At 45.4% G+C, this 8691-nt stretch overlaps 2 non-coding genes across 2 annotated transcripts; one reads left to right on the top strand and one right to left on the bottom strand.

Moving 5' to 3' along the window:
• Positions 1-5483: 5483 nt before the first annotated feature.
• On the top strand, positions 5484-5555 carry trnaw-cca (transfer RNA tryptophan (anticodon CCA)). Its single transcript has one exon. It is a non-coding gene; the product is annotated as a tRNA-Trp (tRNA).
• A 1580-nt stretch (positions 5556-7135) lies between these two features.
• On the bottom strand, positions 7136-7227 carry trnar-ucu (transfer RNA arginine (anticodon UCU)). The gene is given in 2 exon segments: positions 7136-7171; positions 7191-7227. It is a non-coding gene; the product is annotated as a tRNA-Arg (tRNA).
• Between the last annotated feature and the right edge of the window lie 1464 nt (positions 7228-8691).

Below are 8691 nucleotides of genomic sequence, written 5' to 3'. Positions count from 1 at the left end.
TGAACATGATGTAAGAAACATGGACAGCGAACTCGTGAGTTTACAATTCTTCTTGTTTGTACAAAATGTCTTGTCATTCGTTAGCAGCAATTAAAAAAAAACACTTTACCCAATGGTTCAAAAGCTGAACTTGTTCCACACGGGAGCTGGAAAAGGCCTCTCGACATTTCAGCCGATCAACAATTGAAAGCTGAATAATTTCACCCGTTACACCGTGACACCAGGCAGCAGATTTGCCTCCCGAATTTTCCCTACACGACACTTCAAACCGATGAATCCCTGCTTCACGGAAAGAAGAATTGTGTGTTTGGTTCTTTAGATTTAAAGATGTCGTGCCGGCCGCTTTACCATTTCAGCTCTCGCCAATCGCCCCCTCTCCCTCCTATAAACAAATAAACTCTCGCCTGCTATTGCAAGACGGGAGGCCCGAGGAGCCTCAGTGCCCACATGGGGACATGAAGAAGTCGATGTGTTATGGAACCGGTTGTACCTTGAACTCCAGTCAAAATGTTTAGAAGGTTCAACTACTTTAGATGGTGCTGGAGCTCACAACCCCAGCATTTCCCGAGTGTATAATTATTGTAGAAATAACGCGCGCTGACCGATTGCTCCACTGGAGCCGCGCACGGTCTGTGTCCCCAGTGCTCCCATCAAACAGCTTCATCCTCGGTCTCTCAATTATCACTTCCTGATCTTTCCCACACAGAAGCCTCCAAACAAGAGGCGATTCGTTAAACATCCGCAGTGACCTTTAAAAGCCGTGGAATCTGAAACAAAACCCCAGACGATAAGAACTTTTAATGATATTATTATTATTAACTTAAGGACAATTATTTTCATGCTACTTTGAGGATTTGGGGAAATTGGGAGCTGAAACTAAGAAACTCTCTCTGGGCTGTCGGTGATTGGAGAGATGGGCGGCATTTCATTTGAAAACCGAGGCTCGGAACTTCCTGATGGAGAAGTGTGAGAGAAGATTGTGGTTAGTGGCAGTTGCCGGGGAGATCGAGAGGAGAGGGAGAAAAGTCAAAGTCACAGCTGTGACAGCTCAAGTGCTCTGCTTATCTGTAATATTTAGAAAGTAATGTACAGTACACGGCAAACCGATTTGGTATCAGTTAGCAAAAATATTAAAAGACACGGGTTTAAAGGCGAATTTGTGAAGAGGGAACGGATTTAACCGCCAGACCAAAATCATTCCCCATGAATCTGAAGCATCTTGGGGAAAATGGCAGTGCGAACTGTTCTGTTCATGTCATGACTTGAAAGACCCTCGAATTACCGACAGTATCTTTGAACGAGTTGTGCAGTAAAACCGCGATAGAAGCCGCTTTGCATTCGTCAAACGTGTTGGTGACGATATTGAAACATAGGAACAGGAGTCGGCCATTCAGCCCCTCGTGTCTGCTCCGCCATTAAAAAAGATCATGGCTGATCTGTGATCTAACTCCATATACCTGCCTTTGGCCCATATCCCTTAATACCTTTGGTTGCCAAAAAGCTATCTGTCTCACATTTAAATTTAGCAATTGAGCTCGTATCAATTGCCGTTTGCGGAAGAGAGTTCCAAACTTCTACCGCCCTTTGTGTGTAGAAATGTTTTCTAATCTCACTCCTGAAAGGTCTGGCTCTAATATTTAGACTGTGCCCCCTACTCCTAGAATCCCCAACCAGCGGAAATAGTTTCTCTCTATCCACCCTATCTGTTCCCCTTAATATCTTATAAACTTCGATCAGATCACCCCTTAACCTTCGAAACTCCAGAGAATACAACCCCAATTTGTGTAATCTCTCCTCGTAACTTAACCCTTGAAGTCCGGGTATCATTCTAGTAAACCTACGCTGCACTCCCTCCAAGGCCATTATGTCCTTCCGAAGGTGCGGTGCCCAGAACTGCTCACAGTACTCCAGGTGCGGTCTAACCATGTTTTTGTATAGCTGCAGCATAACTTCTGCCCCCTTGTACTCTAGTCCTCTCGGTATAAAGGCCAGCATTTCATTAGAATTCTTGATTATTTTCTGCACCTGTTCATGACACTTCAACGGTCTATGTACCTGAACCCCTAAGTCCCTTTGGACATCCACTGTTTTTACCTTTTTACCATTTAGAAAGTACCCTGTTCTCTCCTTTTTTGATCCAAAGTGGATGACCTCACATTTGCGTACATTGAATTCCATTTGTCACAGTTTTGCCCATTCACCTAATCTATCAAAATCCCTTTGTAATTTTATATTTTCATCTACACTGCTTACAATGCCAGCAATCTTTATGTCATCGGCAAACTTAGATATGAGACTTTCTATGCCTTCATCCAAGTCGTTAATAAATATTGTGAATAATTGAGGCCCCAAGACAGATCCCTGCGGGACTCCACTAGTCACATCCTGCCAATGTGAGTACCTACCCATTATCCCTACTCTCTGTCGCCTTTCGCTCAGCCAACTTCCTAACCAAGTCCGTACTTTTCTCTCGATTCCATGGGCTTCTATCTTATCGAACAGTCTCTTACGTGGGAGTTTATCAAATGCCTTTTGGAAGTCCATATAAATAACATCCGTTGACATGCCCCTTACCACTACTTTAGTCACCTCTTCAAAAAAATCAATTGGGGTTGATTAGGGTCGATTTCAATTATTTGAAATCTCACCACGTGACCCGAAAATTGATGGCAAAATCGAGTTTTTCCTGTAAGTCCTGAATTGAAGGGAAAGGCGCAACAAGCAGGTCGGAGAAATGAAGAGCAGAAACTGTGGATGAAACTTGGACGAGTGAAAATCCCTGTATGTTGGAAGACTCAGTCCCCAGTGGTGGAGAGGATTGGGATTTCAAGCTGTCTCACAGCTCACACACACACCATTGGCTCATTTAATCACCATCAACAACTGGAATACATCAACACTTAATTTTCTATACACAAGGAAATACACACCTTTCCTATGCAATTTTTCCGCATAATTTAACCATTTTAGCCCTGGTATCATTCTGGTGAATCTGCGCTGCACCCCCTCCAAGGCCAATATATCCTCCCTGAGGTGTGGTGCTTAGAACTGAATGCAGTGCTCCAAATGTGGTCTCAGCAGAGTTTATATAACGATTTGTGCACGTATAACCCCAGGTCCCTCTGTTCCTCCAACCCTTTTAGAATTGTGCCCTCTAGTTTATATTGCCTCTCCTCGTTTTTCCCACCGAAATGCATCACCTCGCATTTTTCCGTGTTAAACTTCATCTGCCACGTGTCTGTCCATGCCACCAGCGTGTCCATATCCTCTTCAAGTCTATCCACCTCACTGTTCTCTACCCTTCCAAGTTTTGTGTCATCTGCAAATTTTGATATTGTACCCTTTACTCCCAAGTCCAAGTCATTAATATCTATCAAGAAAAGTAGTGGTCCCAGCACCGACCCCTATGGAACACCATTGCCCACCTCCCTCCTGTTCGAAAAACAACCATTCACCACAACTCTCTGTTTCCTGTCATTTAGCCAGTGCTGCATCCATGTTGCTATTGCCCCCTGTATTCAATGGGCCGTAATCTTGATAGCACGTCTGCCACGTAGCACTTTATCAAACGCTTTTTGAAAGTCCATATACACCACGTCAACTGCATTGACCTCATCTACCCTCTCTGTTACCTCATCAAACAACTCTATCAAGTTGGTTAAACACGATTGGCCTTTAACAAATCCGTGCTGGAATTCCCTAATCAATCCACACTCGTCCAAGTGACTGTTAATTCTATCCCCGATTATCATTTCCAAAACTTTCCCCATCACCGAGCTTAAACTGACTGGCCTATAGTTGCTGGGTTTATCTTTACACCCTTTTTTTGAACAAGGTTGTAACCTTTGCAATTCTCCAGTCCTCTGGCACCATTCCCATGTCGAAGGATGTCTGGAAGATTATGGCCAGTACCTCTGCAATTTCCCCCTTTACTTCCCTCAGCATCCTCGGGTATATCCCATCCGGATCAGGTGACTTATCTATTTTAAGTACAGCAAGCCTTTCTAGTACCTCTTCTTTCTCATTTTTTAGCCCATCCAGTATCTGAACTATATATTCCTTTATCGAGAATCTGGCAGCATCTTCTTCCTTGGTAAAGAACAATGCAAAGCACTCATTTAGTACCTCTGCCATGCCCACTGCATCCATGAGTAGATCTCCTTTATGGTCCCTAATCGTCCCCGCCCCTCCTCTTACTGCACGTTTACTGTTAACATGTCTGTAGAAGACTTTTTGATTCCCTTTTATGTTTTCCGCTATTCTTATACTCTCTCTTTGCCCCTCTTATTTCCTTTTTCACTTCCCCTCTGAACTTTCTATATTCTCTCTGGTTGGCACTTGTGTTATCAACCTGACACCTGTCATACGATACTTTTTCCCGCTTCATCTTACTCTCTATTTCTCTTATTATCCAGGGAGCTCTGGCTTTAGTTACCCTACCTTTCTACCTCGTTGGAATGTACCTTCTCTATCCCCGAATCATCTTCTTAAAAGGCGCCCACTGTCCAATTATAGTTTTGCCTGACAATCTTTAATTCCAATTTACCGGGGCCAGATCTGATCTCATCCCACTGAAATTGACCCTCCTCCAATTGAGTACTTTTACTTTAGAGTGGACAGAGTCCATTTCCATAGATAGTCTAATCCTTATGATACTGATCGCTGCTCCCTAAATGCTCCCCCACTGACACTTGCTCCACTTGGCCCGCCTCATTCCCTTGCACCAAGTCCAGCAATGCCTCCTTCCTCAGTGGGCCAGAAACGTACTGGTCGAGAAAGTTATCCTGAACACATTTCAAAAATTCTTCCCCTTCTTTGCGCCTTATATTATTGTTATCCCAGTCTATATTAGGATAGTTGAAATCCCCTGTTATCACTACTCTATGGCTTATGCACCTCTCTGTAATTTCCCTGCAAATTTGCTCCTCTATATCCGTCCCACCAGTTGGTGGCCTATAGAATACACCAAGCAGTGTAATCGGACCTCTATTGTTCCTTAACTCGAACTCAGTACCCAGGAGAAATTCCCTCGTTCCTGGGAACTTTGTATTAAGCAGAAGTTAGCAGCAAAAAGTGTTCGTGGTGGGACTGAGAAATGCTGAAACAGCCGGCACCCTGTAAAACAGAGCTCCAAGTATCGGTTTAAATAAAGTCCTGAACTGACAGAGCGGCGGACAGATGAGGATTGAATTAAATCCCAATTCACTGAATCTAAACAAGGTTTAAATAAGTGAATCTGTCAGGAGTGGGATTCCTGAGCTTGTGTGTGAGCTGAAACTGGATCGGTCCCGTTCTGTAAAGACTGAATGGCAGGCGGCTCCCAGACAGGGCTCAGGCCGGGACTGGCAGCTCTCCGCTGGTCACGGCTGGATTGGAGAGCGGGGCTCCTGCGGTGTTGCTGCTGCTGCTTCCACCTCTCCGAGTCCCTGTGGCGGTCGGTACCGATCTCCCTCCTATGGATCCGGCTCCAGGTGGGCGCTGTGGACCTCGTGGCGCAACGGTAGCGCGTCTGACTCCAGATCAGAAGGATGCGTGTTCGAATCACGTCGGGGTCATTGCATTTTCGCAACGTTTCAGTGTCACTCTGTTTTATCGCGGGGCAGTCTTTCAGGGATGGTCTGTTCACTGTGTGTAAAATAATATTTATCACAGAATGAACACACCACAGAAGGAGGCCATTCAACCCATCAATCCCTGACCTGCCTTTTGTAAGACCAATCCCATTGGTCCCATTCCCCGTCCCTTTCCCCGTGGCCCTGCATTTTCCCCTTCAAGTATTTATCAAATTCCTTTTTGAAAGCCACGATTGAATCTGCTTCCACCGCCCTTTCAGGCAGCACATTCCAGATCATAACTATTCGCTGCGTAAAAAAGATTTTCCTCATGTCGCCTTTGGTTCTTTTGCCAATCACCTCAAATCTGTGTCCTCTGGTTCTCGACACTTCCGCCAATGGGAACAGCTTCTCTTTATTAACTTTATCTGAACCCTTCTTGACTTTGAACACTTCTATCAAATCTCCTCTGAACCTTCTCTGCTCTGAGGAGAACAACCCCAGCACGGCGTAAACGCGCTCAATTAGCTCCAATATATTAATTTGGGCATTAAACAAAATGTGAAAGACTGGCGAGGCGTTGTGTGAACGGAGCTCACTGCTTTAAGACAATAAATCCAATCACTGCGTGGGCGCTGGGTTCAAATCTCACTACTGATAGAATTTCTGGCAATGTTCATTTTGACCTGTTCGCAGAAAACCCGATTGTCGTGCGATGGAGCAGAGGATGTGAAAGAAGCTGAAAGTGGAAGTGCAGATATTAGTTTCATCACAGTGACTGGACACGTTTCCACAGGTTCGGGCCTCTCACCTTAATATTCTTTCCAGCAGAGTGGGACAGGTGATCAGAGTGACCGGGCTCCAGCGGCGCAATCGGTCAGTGCGCGGTGCTTATCTGACAGGACAGGGTCGGGAAATACCGAGGTTGTTAATTCGAGTCTCACCGAGATCAAACAATCCTTTTCCTTGTGAACATTTCGACCGGAGTTGAAGGTACAATTAGTTTGTTCCAAAATGCATCTACTTATCTGAATTGCCATGTGGTTCCTCCGGATTACGCTGTTGCAAAGCAGATGAGATGTTCAGTATTACTTGTTTACAGGAGGGAGGCTGCGGTTTTGGAGACACAAACTATGATTTTGATCCATCCACAAATCGTGGGATTTAACTGGAGCTTTAAACCAGCGCCTTAGACCGCTCAGCCAGGATACTTTCCATCCTACACTTCAGGAGCTAGTTTTACAGGAATAGAATTACTACAAGCAAGAATTCTACCCCTCCAGCACCAATGCTCACACGGCAGCAGGATGCATGTGTCCAGTTAGAAACCTGTCTGAAGGAACATTCAGTCTGACAGAGCCGGAAGTCCAGCAGATTGACTTTCGGTCTGAGCAGATGTTGAGTCTCCTCCTTGAGAGAGTTTCGCCAATCCAGCTCAGAGTGGATTAATAATCATGAATCCGGGTGTGACTGGAGCCAATTGTGTCAGATGAAGTGTCGGGGGCAGTTTCCCGTCCTTGACGGACATTAATGATCCTGCTGCAAAATTTCACTTCCCAGCTCCCGATCCGTGAACTAAAACCCAACTCTGGCGGGACTCGAACCCACAACCTTTGAATATCCCCTTCAATTATTAAGTAGAAGTCCAACACGCTGTCCATTGCGCCACAGAGTCAGTGATGGAATTTGAAGGAGAGCGGGATCCTGTGCTGTGATTGAGGCGGTCAGGCTGCTCACATTCCGAGAGCCGCGGCGGCAGTCTGCACCGATCGCCCTCCAATGGATCCGGCTCCAGCCGCTTGTTGTGGGCCTGGTGCAAGAACAGTCGCGTCTGACTCCACATCAGAAGGCTGCGTGTTTTGAACCAGGTTGAAATCACAGCATTTTCACTGTGGCTCAGGGACCTGCCGCCGTGTTGACCGATACTCTGTATCTCTCCCTGTGTTTACCTATACTCTGTATCTCTCCCTGTGTTTACCGATACTCTGTATCTCTCGCTGTGTTTACCGATACTCTGTATCTCCCGCTGTGTTTACCGATACTCTGTATCTCTCCCTGTGTTTACCGATACTCTGTATCTCCCGCTGTGTTTACCGATACTCTGTATCTCTCGCTGTGTTTACCGATACTCTGTATCTCTCGCTGTGTTTACCGATACTCTGTATCTCTCCCTGTGTTTACCGATACTCTGTATCTCCCGCTGTGTTTACCGATACTCTGTATCTCTCGCTGTGTTTATCGATACTCTGTATCTCTCGCTGTGTTTACCGATACTCTGTATCTCTCGCTGTGTTTACCGGTACTCTGTATCTCTCGCTGTGTTTACCGATACTCTGTATCTCTCGCTGTGTTTACCGATACTCTGTATCTCTCGCTGTGTTTACCGATACTCTGTATCTCTCGCTGTGTTTACCGATACTCTGCATCTCTCGCTGTGTTTACCGATACTCTGTATCTCTCGCTGTGTTTACCGATACTCTGTATCTCTCGCTGTGTTTACCGATACTCTGTATCTCTCGCTGTGTTTACCGATACTCTGTATCTCTCCCTGTGTTTACCGATACTCTGTATCTCTCGCTGTGATTACCGATACTCTGTATCTCTCGCTGTGTTTTCCGATACTCTGTATCCCTCGCTGTGTTTACCGATACTCTGTATCTCTCGCTGTGTTTACCGATACTCTGTATCTCTCGCTGTGTTTTCCGATACTCTGTATCTCTCCCTGTGTTGACCGATACTCTGTATCTCTCGCTGTGTTTACCGATACTCTGTATCTCTCGCTGTGTTTACCGATACTCTGTATCTCTCGCTGTGTTTACCGATACTCTGTATCTCTCGCTGTGTTTACCGATACTCTGTATCTCTCCCTGTGTTTACCGATACTCTGTATCTCTCGCTGTGATTACCGATACTCTGTATCTCTCGCTGTGTTTACCGATACTCTGTATCTCTCGCTGTGTTTACCGATACTCTGTATCTCTCCCTGTGTTTATCTCTGTGTCAATCCGTGGGCAGATTCTGAATGAACAATGAAATAAATGAGGAGTTTTAGACAATTCTCCCATCTGACACTTCGGAACCAATGAGCGAAACTTTATAATAAGATATTGCTTATTGTGATGCAGCAAAGAAAACATTG

The sequence above is a fragment of the Heptranchias perlo genome, unplaced genomic scaffold (assembly GCF_035084215.1).
Source record: "Heptranchias perlo isolate sHepPer1 unplaced genomic scaffold, sHepPer1.hap1 HAP1_SCAFFOLD_402, whole genome shotgun sequence".
NCBI lineage: Eukaryota > Metazoa > Chordata > Chondrichthyes > Hexanchiformes > Hexanchidae > Heptranchias > Heptranchias perlo.
Note: the sequence above shows the minus strand (reverse complement) of the source record. Positions and strands in the feature narration are given on the sequence as shown.